Source organism: Nothoprocta perdicaria, unplaced genomic scaffold (assembly GCF_003342845.1).
Source record: "Nothoprocta perdicaria isolate Ctin4 unplaced genomic scaffold, notPer1 scaffold_37, whole genome shotgun sequence".
NCBI lineage: Eukaryota > Metazoa > Chordata > Aves > Tinamiformes > Tinamidae > Nothoprocta > Nothoprocta perdicaria.
Window position 1 is genome coordinate 4,343,490 of NW_020455610.1, and position 16,455 is coordinate 4,359,944.

The window sequence follows — 16,455 nt, forward strand, 5'->3', positions numbered from 1 at the left end:
GGAAAGGAAAGGAAAGGAAAGGAAAGGAAAGGAAAGGAAAGGAAAGGAAAGGAAAGGAAAGGAAAGGAAAGGAAAGGAAAGGAAAGGAAAGGAAATTATACCTCTCTGTATCTCTATATCCATAGTCAGGCTATAGCAAGGCTGTTCAGCGTTGTTTTAGCCCCAGGGCACTCTTTCTGTATACATCCTCAGAAGGAGGGACAGAACAGAGCACCAGTATAAGTGACAAGTTTCCAAAAGTTGTCAGTCCCAGTTTGAAGACAGTTGGGCCAAGACATTCTCTTCTCAGAAGCATCAAACACCTTCCCTAGCAAAGTGCAACCCCCCATAGCCTACATTTTCTTCATTGTAATGGACAAAATTTTTGCTTATTTTGTAATGGTAGCCACAACATGTAGAGCTGCACCGCTTTTTTGATCTTTGCTCTTGTCCTCTACCTCACTACTTCTGGGTGTGACCTGGCCAGGACATGTGGTATTTAGTGGCTTGATCAAGCCACTACCGTTTGACCATTTCTGACTCTGTCAGGTTTCTTGCAGAGCTTAGAGAAACTAAATGGCATTGATATGGTATTTAGCATGCCATAACAGCACAAGGTATCAATGGCACAAGATATGAATGTGCAATATCAAGAAAAATCATAAAAACTAGGCAAACTGTAATTATTTCATTTTTAATCTGCATTTTCTCAGAAATGAAATGACATTAATGTTTGACCTGGAATACAAATTACAGTAGTACCCTAAAACTTAGTTTAAGATATTCCCCTACCTAAATATTCTAGAGTTTTTTTTCTAATAATTTTGTCCTTGGAAAAAAAAACTCTAAAGCAGCTAAGAATGTTCCTTGTGGTTCTCTGTTTTTTGTTTTTCAGGTTACTTCTTATAACTTGCTAAGTGACAAAGGTATCAGTCAAGAGAACTTGCAGTGAGAAGCCGTATGGATTTGGCAGCTGCAGAATAGCAAACATGATATTCATTTTTTTTTTAATCATGACTGTGGATGTACCTAAGACAGTGTGTCATAATTCAGAAAGAGTAGAAACAGAAAATTCCCATGAAAAACTCACAAACACTTATTCATACATGTGGAAAGATTAGGGATATTTAATTTCTGCTAATGGAATAGTACTTGGTGAAATCCTGCATTTATACCATAATCATGTTTTAATCCAAAAACAAATAAATCATTTACTCTTATCTGCCAGCTATGTCAGCCAACACCATGGGGAAAAGACATATTATCATATACATGATTGGGACAGTACAATACAGGCTATTAATTGGCTTAAGATCCTGTATAAAACAAGTACAAAATTCTGAATATAGCAGCCAGAAGACAAGAATTGTCACTACACAAGTGTAGTTTGCGTTCGATTTCTGTCACTTCAACTGTATGACACAATCCTTCTCTGGCTGTTCTGCTGCCTGTGTGCTTTTTGTCAGCATTTTGAATCCCATTACGCTATAAGGAATATTACCTTCTCCTTTCTTTAGTCATAACCAGTCCTGTAAATGAATACTTTCATCTTCCTTCTTTTAATGGAAAGAAAAACTTCAAATAGGAGAAGATGTGGTATCACTTAGAGAGTAAGATTTCTGCTTGGTAATCTGTGCCTAGTAGATCAGCATGATCAAGAGGAAAACAAACACCAATGACAAAAATAACTACAAAACAAACAAGTGAAAAACAAAAAACCCTCCACACCTCTTGGTGTCATTCTCAAGGAAAGGGGACAATGATGAGCACTGGGGAATAACCAATATCTGTTGCTTGGCTTTACTCCACATTTAGGTTCTTTCACATGTGATTCCATGGAGCCTGAGCAAATTTAGCCTCCTATTTGCAGTTCTGCTTTAAGTTTCAAAAGTACTATATAAATGTATTCTTCCTAAAAGACAATTTCAGTGTCAAATGGGTTTTCCTGAAATTTCTCAAAGTGGTTTTAGAACAAAACAGAAAAAAGAAAGGTGAAAATAACACTCTCTTCCAGACTTTCCTTATAAGAAATTATCGAAAATCTTGACAGTCTTTCAGGTAGAGGGAATATAATAATTTATCTTAATAAATAGGCATCAAACTATTCAGTGTTTGTCAACAGGCTTAGGTAAAAAACATTTTTGTCTCTTGTGACATCTAAGACTGAATGCAGATATAAACCATTCAATGGCAATGTTTCGTCACTGACTTTTTGGAAACAGCCTATTGTTCATATACATTATATTGTGGGTTCCAGAAAACTCATAAACACAGATCATCTTAAATACATATAACCTTTTGCAAGAAACCTTTTAGTAATACTCTTTCAAGCATTACTGTGTATTACTCTTAGCAAAGATTTTTAATAAAAAGCAGAAATAACTGCTAAAAAATGTTCTCTTTAGGATATGTGAGAACAAGTTAGACAAATATCTGCCAGGAATAACATAGAGCATCAGAGTAGACTTTGTAGCCTCTAACGATCTCTTCCAGTTTTGGGATAATGTAATTCTACAATAATCTGAAAAAGAAAAAAAAAAGAGGGAGAAAAAAATCATTGCAATTTAATCACATTATTGAACTGAAGACAGAACAAGGCCTAGACTTGTCTTTCATCTAGAGTAGTGTAAAGTACCAATAAAAACTTGCTAGGAATAATTTACATCAAGGTAGAGGTGATATAAGAGAGAGTTCATCTGTAAGACCATTCATTAATTATTTTTAAGAGGCATACTGATATTAAGGAAACTAGTAAATAATATCAACAAATTATAAACCTCATATATACACATGAAGAGTACAGTTGAAAAAAATTAATAAAATAGCAGAGATCAAACTGGACATTCAAACAAAGCAAATAAGACAGGAGTTTGCCAATAGCTATCATCTATTTTTAATTTAATGTCTTTATTTTCTAAAAATAGTTGAGTATCTTTGCCACACAAAGACAGTTCCCAGAAAAAGCCTGAAGTTTCAAAGGGCAAAATCTCTATTTTTTTTGACAAAAAGAGCATCTTATTTCTATCTCAATCTATAGTATTCATTTGGATTTTTTAAAATGATATGTGTGTTACCAAGTTATGTATCTGAAGGACTGGTAAGGTTAAAATACAAGAGTTGTTTAAAGGAAGAAACCAGAGAGAATGAAAATATAGTGCCATATAATAAACCTTGAGACAGATCAGGTATATTTCCTTGCTAAAATAACTCTAGCGATCATTTGCACACTAGATGGCAAAGGCTGTGGATGGTTTTATATGGACATATAATTTAAATTAAGTGAATGAATGGATAGTTACTACTTGTTGGTGAAATATATGGGAATATATATAAACAGAAAATTGAAATAACATGTTTTAAGCCTCAACTATATAATTAGTTACATCATGTAATTAAAAAGTGAACATTTTATTTCCTTTGATGAGATCTTTTAAAGTACTATCATAGAGAATGTTTTATGCAACTGAGAATTTTGAAGCAGGCAAAAAGCAGAAAAAGTAAACATAGTTTTAACTGTTTATTTTGAATCAGCTTTTTAAGAGGAGCAGTTGGGGAAGTATTTTAAGCTGATTTATGTGATCTCTGTGAGATCCTTAGGATATAAGCATTACTGATTATAATTCAAGCTGTTGTACTATCATTTGCATATTAAAGTTGAGATCTGACTGCGTGGCTGAAAACAGGTAACTGAGACACCTGGATTCTTTGCATTGCTCTGCTGCCTTCAACAAATGTTCTGTAGCAATTTACTGACAGTCTTTGTGCTCCAGTTCTTATGCCTTCAGTGATGAATGGTCCTGACTGCGATTTTCTCAAACACAATGAGTGGAGATTAGTATTATTAAATTGTGAAATATGGACATTTTAAAATTCTTCAGTTGAGTTCAGATGAGTACTCCTGCCTGAAAGGTCTGTGACTTAATCTAGGATCTCCCAACCTAAAAATGCTGATCCTCTCCATGCGCCACAGTAGTCAGTCTGTTCTCTAATGCCATAGACATTGATGTGGACAATTTTCAGGGATGGAATATGAAAAACAGCTCAAGTTTTCAAGTGTATACGAATATGCCACAAACATAGACTCACAAAAGAGTGTTTAAAAAGTAAAACAAAATGCAGCATAAATCACATTCAAGCTATTCTAAGAAAAAAAATCTGATCTTTCAGTGACCATAACATTCTAGCTTTTATTTTATATTTTATTTTATTTTATTTTATTTTATTTTATTTTATTTTATTTTATTTTATTTTATTTTATTTTATTTTATTTTTTATGGCACAGTGTGTAGCTGTAYATCAAAGAAAAAGATTCAGGCAGATTTAGGCTGAGACATGGCCAGATCCTAACAAGTGTAAACTGGTATAACTTTGTAGGTTGGCTCAGAATGAAGCTCCGGTTCAGGCTATGCATAATTAAACATACAGACATCATGACTATTTGATTTAGCTTTGGTTAATGCATCTGAGCCTACAGTATTGCTTAGGGGAACAATATAAGTGGCTTTGGATTCAACCATTAGCTTTTTACTTTCTGATTACTCCATTATGTTTGGGCTTTGACAGAGGTTATTTTTTCCTGCCCAGAAGCCTCAAGCCATGAATTGGGAATGACATTTCACTGAGAAAATAGTATAGATAAGTAAAAAGCAGACAGATATATTAGCCTTCTCTATTTTCCTTTGACAGAAGAAAAAAGAAATTAGAAACACAGGGAGATAATATGCTAATTATCCATTTATCTTAGATACGGGCAGATCTAGAATAAATGTAGAAAATGCTCAAGTTAGTATAGAGGTGGTGTCATGACAGTACAACTTCATTATATAAGAGGTGCAGGGATGAGTTCTGATCCCCCATTCTTGTAACCTTGGGGAAAATGTACCAACGTAGTAAATGGTATTTGCACATAGAAGAGAAAAAAGGTATCATCCTGCATTGCAAATCACTTTACTGGCTTTAGAAGTATTTTTCTCCTTGGTTTTATTTTGTTGCTTTTGGATAATGCTGGGGGTTATTGGTGATATGACCTAGATTTGTTTGGCAAAACAGTGCATCAATCTCTGATCAAAATTTTCTCTTAAGTGAAAGATCCTCATAGCATGCATACGTTTTATATCTTATTTGTTAAGGCTAATGTTTATTAAAATCTACATGAGTTTCAAAAAACAGAGGGCTATTTTCAATCTTCTATTTTTGGGGGAAGTAAAGAGGGGAGAAGGAGTAGAAAGAAAGATATTGTTTGAATCTCATTTTATTTTTAAGATTACCAGATAAAATATAAGTGTTTTGCTTCATTTTTTTTTCTTTTTCTGACAAAAATCTCCAGTAGGCAATATATAAAAATGATATCTTGTGGAATTTGACCAATTGGCCCAGGATGGGCTCAAGAAGAGCAGGATTACAGAATAATTAAAAGCAGAAGAGAAAAATTAATTTTTTGCTTATCATAAATGAAAGCTTATGTTTCATTACACATGAACTAACAACTTCCATATTTCCTTTCTGAAAAGTAGGAGAATTATGGGTAAATCTGTTTGAGATTTTATCGTTGTTTTTGTTGAGAAAAATGTCTCCTTAATCTAATAGTTTGATGACAGTTTGTGTTCCCCCTAACAAACAGGAAATTTGAAATATATCCACTTCAGTGTCAAATTTCTTGTGTTTTTGTCTTTTATGTATGAATTTTTGTAAATAAAATTCCCTCTCTTCCTCCCAACAAAGAAAAAATTTGAAAGAYATTACCAGATTTTGTTGTCTGCTTTTTTTCTGTTGTTGTTGTATTCATGATCACTGGACAATGGTTTAATCAAAAATACTTCTCCCAGAAAACAGTGTGGAGCAAATGCTGAGTCCTAATTGAACAGAATGGTGAAAAAACGTCAAATAATCATCTATGAAAGATGTTATTGTAGAAAGGGAGAAATCCCTTATTAAATCAAAAATACAGGAATACAGATGTGTTTTTCATTTCCCCAAAACAAAATGTTCTCCTCTTCTGTCTCCCTAAAGGCAACATACACATTCTGTAAAGACACATTTTACTGTGAATATTTATGAAATGGAATAAGTTTACCATCATTCCTGTACTGGACACAAACCAGAGCAGTAGGATGTGGCAAAAGAATAATGAAAGTACTTGACTCAGGTCAACTTATCGTTCTATCTGTTCCCTTTTAATAGAAGACCAACCATATATAATTATGAAGGAAGACAAATTACTTCCAGCCTACTCTTTTGCTGCAGTGGCTAGATGGTTTTATTCCTGGAATTTAGTAGAAAAATTTAAAGAATGGTCAACATTTTTCCATCCCTCCACACAAAATAATATATTAAAATCAAAATGCTCTATTTACTGCAACAGCAGTTGGGAGGTTTTTGACAGTCAGTAAATTGTGAGCTGAGTTTCTCCTGGAACATTTGCTATGGCTTCTTGCGGATGACTTGATTAAAGGGCCCTTTCGACGGGTTACTTTGCACCTTGGCTGGGAGGGTGCCAGTCATTCTTGAGGTTTTCATGTCTCATAGGAAGTAGGCAAACAGTAGCTATCAAGCAAGCATGTAGTGGACTCTAAAACCCATTAGATGGACAGTAATAAGTCTGTGAAAAAAAAAAGTGGATGTGGAGGAAACTTCCCATTTCTCCCTCCTCCCCCAAAAAATGTTTATATATATAAAGAGCAGATGGAGATTTTTCATCTTTTGCACATTTTATTCTCAGTCAAGTTATGCTATAAATGCCCAGGGCTCTATACCTCGCTTAGTGACATCAGGAAATAAGCACTAGCTTCCATCCATGCAAAACAAACTGGAATGCATGAGGTGAAGGTCGACACATTCAGGTCTCAACTAACTATGGAGCTGAGCAAGCATTGCCCTGACCCAGGATTAGAAAGTAGCCTGAGGTGGTATAAAAAAGACCTAAGAAAGTGGAGCAGTAGTTTACCTACACAACTCCGTAACTGATCTGATATTCAACAATGAGTAAATTCTAAACAGAAAGGATGAGTGAGATTTTTTTCTACATTTTTAACTAAACAAGTCTCTAGAAAAGGAAATAGAATGGTTAATTGTTAAAAAAGAGCTCTTTTTTAGGCTGACAAGCTCAAGTCAGAACAGAAAGTCTGTTTTAGGTAAAACTGTTTGAAAACTAGATCTGTCCACTATGTGAATGAAAGATAGGGCCAGCCAACAAAACCCTGCACTTTGCAGGCCAGCATCTAACCCTAATTTTCTGGTTTCATTGCCYGAGTTGTGGGAATTGGCACTTCAACACAGGGTTATCTCTAATTAAATGCCTTATTCATATATTCCTGGCAACTAATGACCAGTGAGGAAGAACCAGACCTATTATTTGCAACCACTGTCARTGATTCTGCCACTGAGGTTAGATTCCTAGCTGCTACTTTCTAAGAGTAGGTTTCCAAAAATAAAATCGATAAAAAAGGTTTTGGAGAGCAAGTACAGCCTCATGTTTGAGGGCAAAAGTCAACCTCTAACTATCGGTATTAAAAGAAAACCTTCCTAGGGCAAAGAATATCTTTTAACTGACTATTGTGAGTTTTTTGCTTCCATCCCTGAGGTAGCTGGCACTGGCCATTGCTGGTGATGGAGTGCTGGTAGGCATGGTCTGCTGGTTTCTCCTCCAGGACAAGGAATTTCTATCTCYCAGAAGGAAAAAATGCAGCTTGCTTCCAGCCTACTCTACTTGATCTTCACCTAGAATTGAATATTATACTTCGTCAAGACCTATGAGAAACCTATGCTAAAACAGATTACCAGTGGCTAATTATTAAGATAGTATGCTATTACAATAATTATATTATGATTGGATGATATTATTAGATATTATTAGATACCAATATGGCACAGCTGTTATACACAAATGCTCATGCATATACCATATACTCAGGCTGCAATGGCAAATAAGATGAATTTGAACATTTGAGAGACCTCTATTTGTCGGAGAGGTCCTGTCAGAGATGAATATGCTTCCTATCCACTCTGTGATTTTTTTTCAATAGAGATATATTCAGTTGTTCTCTTAAATATATTGAATATGATTTAGCTATTGGTGAAATGTGGRGAAATGTTGGGTAAAACCAGTAGTTTCTAGCATGTGTATAGAGAGATCAGACAGCATGCTGAACACTTGGCCGAGTCATTCTTGCAGGCAGTTTGTGCTTTGAAGGGAACAAGGCAAAGAAACTGGAAAAAAATAAACTGAAACTGACTAGTTAGAAGGAATGAGCTGGAGAAAAAAGAATATATTTGCCTTTGACTGAAATCACACAGAATCACAGAATGGTTAAGGTTGGAAGAGTTCTAGAGATCATGTAACTTTTATTTGTTTCAAGAGGTTGGAGCCCAAGAAATACTATGCTCCAGCTTTTCTGAAATAGGAGAAATGAATGGAAATGAAAGGCATCAGGGAAATACATCAGTTATATGTTTTCAAATTTAGATTGGATATTTTTCATGTTAGCTCTAAGTACAAATGGGAGTATATGTCAAGTTCCTCTGACGTCAATGAGAATTTCAACAGTGATTTGCTTTGGAAAGGTATTAGGTTAAAAATAAAATAAAAATCTTTTAATTAAAAAATAGAATTAATGAAAAAAAGTTCTTATTTGGAAAAGAAGGTAAGGAAATGAAGTTATTTAACAGAGATAAGCTTGCGATGATCTGAGGTACATGTGATTTGGTATCATTTGGCTCACCTTATTTCAGTTCAGTAAGATTTCACGAAACTTCCTCAATAACTCTAAAGCTTCAGGGTACCCTTTTCTTGAAGCAGCTTCCATGTTACAGAACACCCCAGGAGGTCTGTAAACTTCTTAAAAAATTAAGAAAGACATAGCTGTTAAAAGAGCAGTTCTTAAATCAGCTCCCAGGTGGAATATGAAAAAAAAGAGCTCCTAAGGGTTCAAAGTAACACTGTTGAATTGAAAGCTGATGTTGCTCAGTTCATTTAGAAAATACTATAAAATGCTTTACTATGGGAATTTGGTAAAGGAATCTTTCATTAATGGGAAAGATTTGACTGTGCACTGCAAATAAAGTGATGTTTACTTAGTTTTGAAAGATCTTTCAAAGGTTCAATATCCTTTTGCGGTGGCTTACTGTAAGCACCATATTAAACTTGCCATTTTTAATAAAATGAAAATGTCATAATTAAGTAATTATATTGTGGGAAATATGCTTGCACTTTAGACAAATGCACAATTAGATCTTTAGTTATTCCTGAGGTTTTTGTCTGAAACAAAGACTTTACACTAAAACCTAACTCTAAGCAGTAGTTGTCAGCATGTATTAAATTTTGTCTGGGACTGAATTCTATGAGGTTTATAGGGTAACTAAAAACAAATTTAATTGAGAACAAAACGCCCTAAGTTCACTGATGCCTGAGTAATTACTTATGAGGATACAAGAATAGTCCTTCATATCAAGATTGAGCTGTTCTCCTGTTTATAGTTTCTTGTGTTTTTTTTTCTTCAGAATATTAAAATAAATGATTATTTTCTTGTCATTCAAGATTAGGTCAAATAGGTCTCCCCACTGGGTTGTCTGTTTGGCCACCTTTGCTTTCTATGTAGAAATAGTTTTAACTTTTTTCACTCTGTCTCAAATTTAGGATCATCACCATCAAGACTCTGGATGAGTCAGAGGCTTTAGTGTACCCTGTGTTTTTGTGCAGAACCTGTAATTTTGGAGTAATTGGTCCATTAGGCCTTTTGTGTTAGTTTTGAGATTAGAGTTGAACAAAGTCAGAATTTCAAGAAATAAGCAAAGAGAAATGCGGTCACCAGAAGCCTTGTTATGCTCTTAGTCTTTTCAGGAGATGATTACTTCAAATTGAAGAGGAAAATGTGTGTTGAGGAGCATGGGTAGCTGCTCCACCGTAGGAATCACAGCCTGGCCAACCAGCACAGCCCATCCAAAACACTTACACACTAAGCTACTCGATAGGATAGATAACAGTTCAAAGGCTTTATTGTAGCACTTACAGAGGGATGCATTTTATAGGCTGAAATTAAATAYTTTATTTTAGGCAAGGAGTAGAAAGTATTTCCATGTAGGTTTTGTAGTTTGTTTGCTTTAGAGATTTTTTATCTGTTTTAAATACATGGAAATAAAGAGTTTTTAACCTGGGAATTTCTGATGGAATGGACATTATGATATTCTTGCAGCTCTAGAAAATTGCTCTTCATTGACAATAACGGAAATAGAATAAAGCTATTGAGGGAAATGAGCGAGTAAAGTTGAGGCAAAGAGCAAGATGAAGGAAGCATATATGTCCACTAGTCTGAACTTTCTCTTCCACTAGCAATAATGAGTCTTAATCTATATTCATGGAGATTCAAAATTCACAACGATATTTATAAAACTTTTAAGAAGACCTCTCTTGCGCAGCATAACATGGTAATGTGATGAATAAATATATTTGAAAAACATATCAGCAGTTGATTTAAGACAGTATTTAAGTCAAAAATATTCTTTTTATTTCAGTCAGACTGATCTAATATCTGAGACTTTTTATATATTTATATGTATATATATAAATATAAATGTATATATTTATATTATATAAATATTTATTTTATAAATATTATATATTTAGCATAATACAGAAAGCAACCTTGTTCACTTGTGTTGCATGTAAAAAAATATTGCAAAATCTTCTTGTACCTAGAATGAATAGACATCTAAGGTTTCTTGCTTTTTAAGCCTTTTCACTGTTTAAAGAAATCATGAGAACAAAATTTGTCCTGAATTTTTGATATACACAAACAGGACAAGGGCTGCAGCTCATAAAGAAATCCTGATTGAAAGATTTATCTGTTGGAAGAAATCCACGTGGATAAAGTGGCTAGATAAGAGAGGATGGAATAGCATACGATAGAAATAAGTTCTTAGGCTTTTTGTAAAATGGCATTCTTTTGTTCTTTGTATAAAATTTTCTAATAGAAAGGTTCAGTGTGCATATTAATTGATAGGATTTAAGAACACCAGATATGAAGCCCACACACATTACTTTCTGATTGGCTCAGAAATAAAATTTAGTGGAGTATAACAAAATAATAATATAATGCTTTCTTTCCGTGCCATCTGAGGAACACCTGGATAGTACTCAACTGGGAATGAGTGCAGAAAAAAATAACAGTCTTTCCTGTGCACAGTGTCATCTTAATAGGTAACATGCTAGGAAGAAGCTTTGTATGTAAATAAAGCAGGATTGAGTCCCACCACTACTTTTATGCTTGCAACAAAATTTGTATGTTTTCTATATCAATTAAAAAAAAAAGCAGATTGCTTTTTGGGGAATAAGCAGCTTTTACATCTGCTTAGATGAATGTTCTGCCTAGAAACATTTGGAACATAATGTAGCAAAAGACATTATTCCTTCCTACAAATCTTGCTCAATGAGACTAAAACATATCCTCTATTAAACCCTGCCATAGCCTTCATTCAGGGAAATGCTTAGGTCTGCACTGAAATCTGTCCCTTTCTTAGTACTACTTAATGTAATGACTGCCTTTAAGTACATGCTTATGTTCATTGATTTCACAGGGAGAAACATGCATTTCTGATTAAGCGTCTGCTTAAGTGCAGTCCTACAGAGAGCTGCTTTCCAGAACTGGAGCAATGATAAGCACCATTACACTAATAGAGCTATCTTATACTCACAGAGATTCCTTTTTCATTTAATTTCTCCAATTAGCAATAGTCCTGAGAGATATTATAGCTCTTTACCACTATTACCAGTACTTCACACACATACACACACATGTAAAACCTAGCACAGCAATCTTGACGATCCCTTTTACACTCCATGAGAGGCTTCACTTGTAAAAGCGTGAATAAACAGAAATTTGGTTAGTACAGGAAGGTTAAGAAATGTTTACATGGTCTGCAATTGTGGTCATCTGCATCTAGCCAAAGGGGAACCTCTAATTTTCTCGTTTATTTAATTGAATTTTTAACTAGTGCGCAGTGAAAACCCATTTCTTCTTCTGAGAGAAATGAACTCTAATTATAATGTATTCAGGCAGCAACATTTAAATAAACAAACAGTGGTCTATTCTTGATATTTCCTCTTCTGGAAAAAAAAAAAAAACCCTCTAGGAAAGTCTCCAATGTTTTATAAAGAAATTACTTCCTATAATCAAAATTGCCTTGCTATTTAGTCAAAAAAATGAGTCTAGTAGGCATACTAATGATTTTAAAAGACAACCAGATGCATGTTTCAGTTTACACTTTCTACTTTTTTCTCTCATTTCAGTAATTGTAGCATATGTTCTTTATATTCAAACACTTAATGACTAGCAAACATCYTAGAAATTGAAAAGCAGTCCTGGATTGGAAGACTGCCATGGAAAAGTAGCAACCTAGGTGCACTCTCTTCTCTTAAAGCACACTTTACTGATGGTTCTCATTAGAAACACAGGAGAAACAAAAGCTATTTGTGGCAACATCTATAAAATATTAAGGCCTCCCCGGATACTAACAAAAGGATGAGCTATGCTTCAAGGACTGTGGTCTGAGCTAGACACACACACACAGACAAACATTAGAAGAAAGGAGTAAGGTCTGGGCCTAAAGTTTGACTTGCTTTGCACTATTAGAAATCAACTGCACTAGTACAAAAAAACTTCGAAGTGGGGGTTAAACACTGTGAATCAGAACTGACACTCTACCACACCTGTTAAAAACAAAGTAATCATTCCCAAACCTCTTGCTTCTAAGAATATCAGACATGAAAAAAAGGATAAGTGACATTTTTCCAGATCTTTTGCATTTACGTGCAACATTATGAAATAATTTTACAACAACTGGATCTCCTGCACCTTCAAAGATGTGTAGGAGAGCTCTCCATAGGCAAGGAGACCTCACACTCTCTACTAGACCTTCTCTGTTGATCATGGAATTTCTGTTGATCTTGTAAATATCCACACTTCTTTATTGGGATCCTTTCTGCTGCAGCAATAGGACAAAGTACAGAAGAYATCTCTTGGGAGCCAACTTAAGAATGATTTAGTGATTGGATTAGGACATASAGCAATTCTCTGCCTCGGACTCAGTATCTAGGACAATATGGCCATATTTGATTAGCAAATCTCACTCAACAGAAGAACATTTTCATAGGGGCAGTCCTCTCCCTTTGATGCTCTGGACTCTTCCTAGATGGTTCTTTTCCTCCTTCTCCTCCTCCCACTCTCCCCCACTGACATTAGTGAAGAGGACCACGGAGGTCTTTTTTTTGTACCAAAAGCATCTGGATGTTTGAAGAGCAAAGGCTGCCATTCAATGACTTGTTTTCTTTACTTACTCTTGCAAAGCTTCATAGCAAGCCCGGTTTCACAAAAGCCTCCTAAAAAAAAACGTCGAACAGTGCCATCAAGGCATCATGCTTTTATCAAGTGTATAAAACAGTGTATTGGTTCTGCCACAAAAAGTATGGAGAACAGAAGAACACACTCACAGCTAGATATCAGGCTACTTAATGTCCAGAACTAACTTACAGTAGAGAAAACCTTATCAGAGAAAATGTTTTGAATCACAGAGTCTAAAATGTCACAGTATCTCATCTTAAATACCACCAAACATAGATGCAGCATCTCTTTGCAAATACCATGGGTGTACATGGATGCTTATCTCTATACGAATGGATATGATGCTTTTGGCAGTTCACATGGGGATTGATCTAAAGCCCCACTGAAATCAAAATGAATCTTTGTATTGTCACATTGATATCTGAATTAGACCTCTAAGGTACAAGAGGTAATTTTTTAAAGCTTTGTAGTGTGTCTCATTTTAGATAACTACTAAAAAGCAAATGTACTTCCCCAATTTCCCCAAGACTGCCTTCCTGTGTTTTCTACAGATCATTCTGAGGTCCTTGAGGAAATGGTTTGATTTGCAATTCAATTTAATTTTGCCTGAACTGACCAGTTCATTCATCCAACCAAATGGATTTAAGATCCTTCCTTCAGCTTGCTTTTTATAGCAGATCTGTTTACAGGTTATCTGATATGCAATTCAAATTATCATGGGCTGCTTGGCAAATATCTCAGGTAAGCTAATATATATTTGGATAAGCCTGACCCTGAGGGAATATCTGTGAAGTCCCTTGAATAATTTACTGAAAAAAARCCAGGACCATTTGCATCCACAAGCTAATTTGTTTTCTATTACAGAGAAGAGTTTTATTCCATATATGGATCAAAAAATAAAGGAATTAGCATAAGTAAGTGCATAAAGAAGTAGAAACTAAATAAGTAATTATTAATGATTTACGATACATGAATGGAAAATGACTTTTATTTAAAGAAATAGATGTAATAATTGTTAAGGAGGAAATCAGATGGAAAATATCAGACAGAAACAGGAACTGTAGCTTAGGTCCTCAAGGACATTTTAGCATCAGAGATCACAAATAACTTTTATAGTGGTCTGTCAGCTAAAACTGCCTAAAATGTGTATTTTCTCTCTAGAATGAAGGTAGATTAGGGTACCCCAAAGTCCTTTAAAACTCTCAGAGACTTGTTAGGCAGTTTGGGCCAAAGCTTTGAAAGGTTCCGGGTCACATTCACACTGCAGTGCAGGACACAATGCTTCTTCTGCCTTGTCCCAAGAACAGCATATATGGCATTAGAGAGTTATCCAAAATAGGATTAAATATACTATGTTTTATACATTTTGAAAAGTGTGTTGGTACATACCTTTAGTCAATTGACTTCTACGATATTGGAGTCTTTCTTTGTTTCATTCTACTTAACTGGTAATGGACTATTTTTTATATGGCTGTTGCTCCCACTGCAACCAGCGGGCATCATGCAAATAGAATAATGTCTAACAAACAGGTTGGTAACAGGACCATTGAGATATTGATAACGAAAAGTCTGAGCACCTCTGAGGATAAACATTTGAAAACAAAAAGAATATAAAGAAATACATAATAAATATATATATAATAAATTTAAATAAATAATTAAATAGATAAATCTTCCATAAAGAAAGGAAATATTGAGGATATTGAGAACATAGTTGCACTCTGTTGCACAGAGAACAGACAAATGGTAAACAGATTCTAAAAGAGAGTAAACCCTATTAGTCCTAATAATATATTAATTGCCTTTAATAGTATATTTAATAACATTAATGGATGGGAATTAGAACATGAAGGAATCATTTGGATTAGCCGAGTAAAATCCAACAGACAGCAATTAAGGACTTTCCTGAGTGAAATAAATTACATCTTTATTAATTTATTCTTTTTTTAATTTAAATTTTAAGAGCCATACTGGATAATTGCTAGATATTTGGAAGATACCATCATCCTGCTACTAGAGGCAGGGCACTGAAACACAGTTTGCTTCACTAAAACATGCTCAGTTCTCACGTCTGTAAGAGACAGGGCAATGGTGTCTCCGCGGGAGAAACAGAAAAGCCCATTTAACACAGCAAGAGTTATTGGTGAGAAAGCRATTCTAAATGTGCCTAAAGGACATTGAACTTTCACTCCCCATTCTCATCTCTTAGGCGTTATGTTATTTAGCAGCACATTTGTGTGATAATCAGCTCTGATGTRCATGATAAATTCAAGAGTTAAATTGGAAGAAAGCTGGCACAAGAGTCCACTTCCACTTAAAATTGGCATTGAGAATTCATTGTCAAAAAAGGGGGAAAAACAGCACCTGATTTTTAAATTAAGACATGTTACCAATTTTCTGTTAATGGAGCTACTGATTAAGAAATGCAAAAGAGAAAGTCAGTGCTACACTGTTAACACAGTGGACTAAACTAAGCTATGTCAAAGGAACAAATGTCAAATTTACCTCAGGCACGGGCTGACTGAAATGAAAATGACTGCTTAAAGCAGGATTTGGGCCTCTTATGCCTCTGACAAAGGTCTCCATCCTTGTGACTGTGCTGCTTCTGTTGATAATAACAACCCTTGAGACTCCAGCAAAATAATATATCAAACACATCATTTTTTCTATTAGCCTGTTGGAATTTCCTGGATTTCCTGCACTTATTATAAAATAAGATGCATTCATCAACACTGGGTACCTGTTGCTGATATTAGTATCCTAAAAGGAAAGAGAAAAGGGGGGTTGGGAGTGGAAAGCTGCTGTTTTATCTTTGAACTCGCAAGGCAGCAAGGGGAAGTAGTTAATTCCCCATGGCTAGGCACAAACATTTGCTCTCCTGTGACATGTGTAAAGGTTGCTGTTCAGAGCAGACTCTTTTCAGGACCCATTTCTTCTGGGCACTTACATTTCTAAACCCCTCAAGAGGGCTGTGCTTGTGAAAAAGAGAGTGGAAGAGCTGGTGTTCTGGTCTAAGATTACACCAGCATTTTTGTGAACAAACTTTGGATCAGTCCGGAGTTGGAAGTGAACATGAAAAGTGTCAGTAACTCTTTTAAAAGTCTTTTTGTGGTGCATCTGATTGACCCACATTACGATATACAAT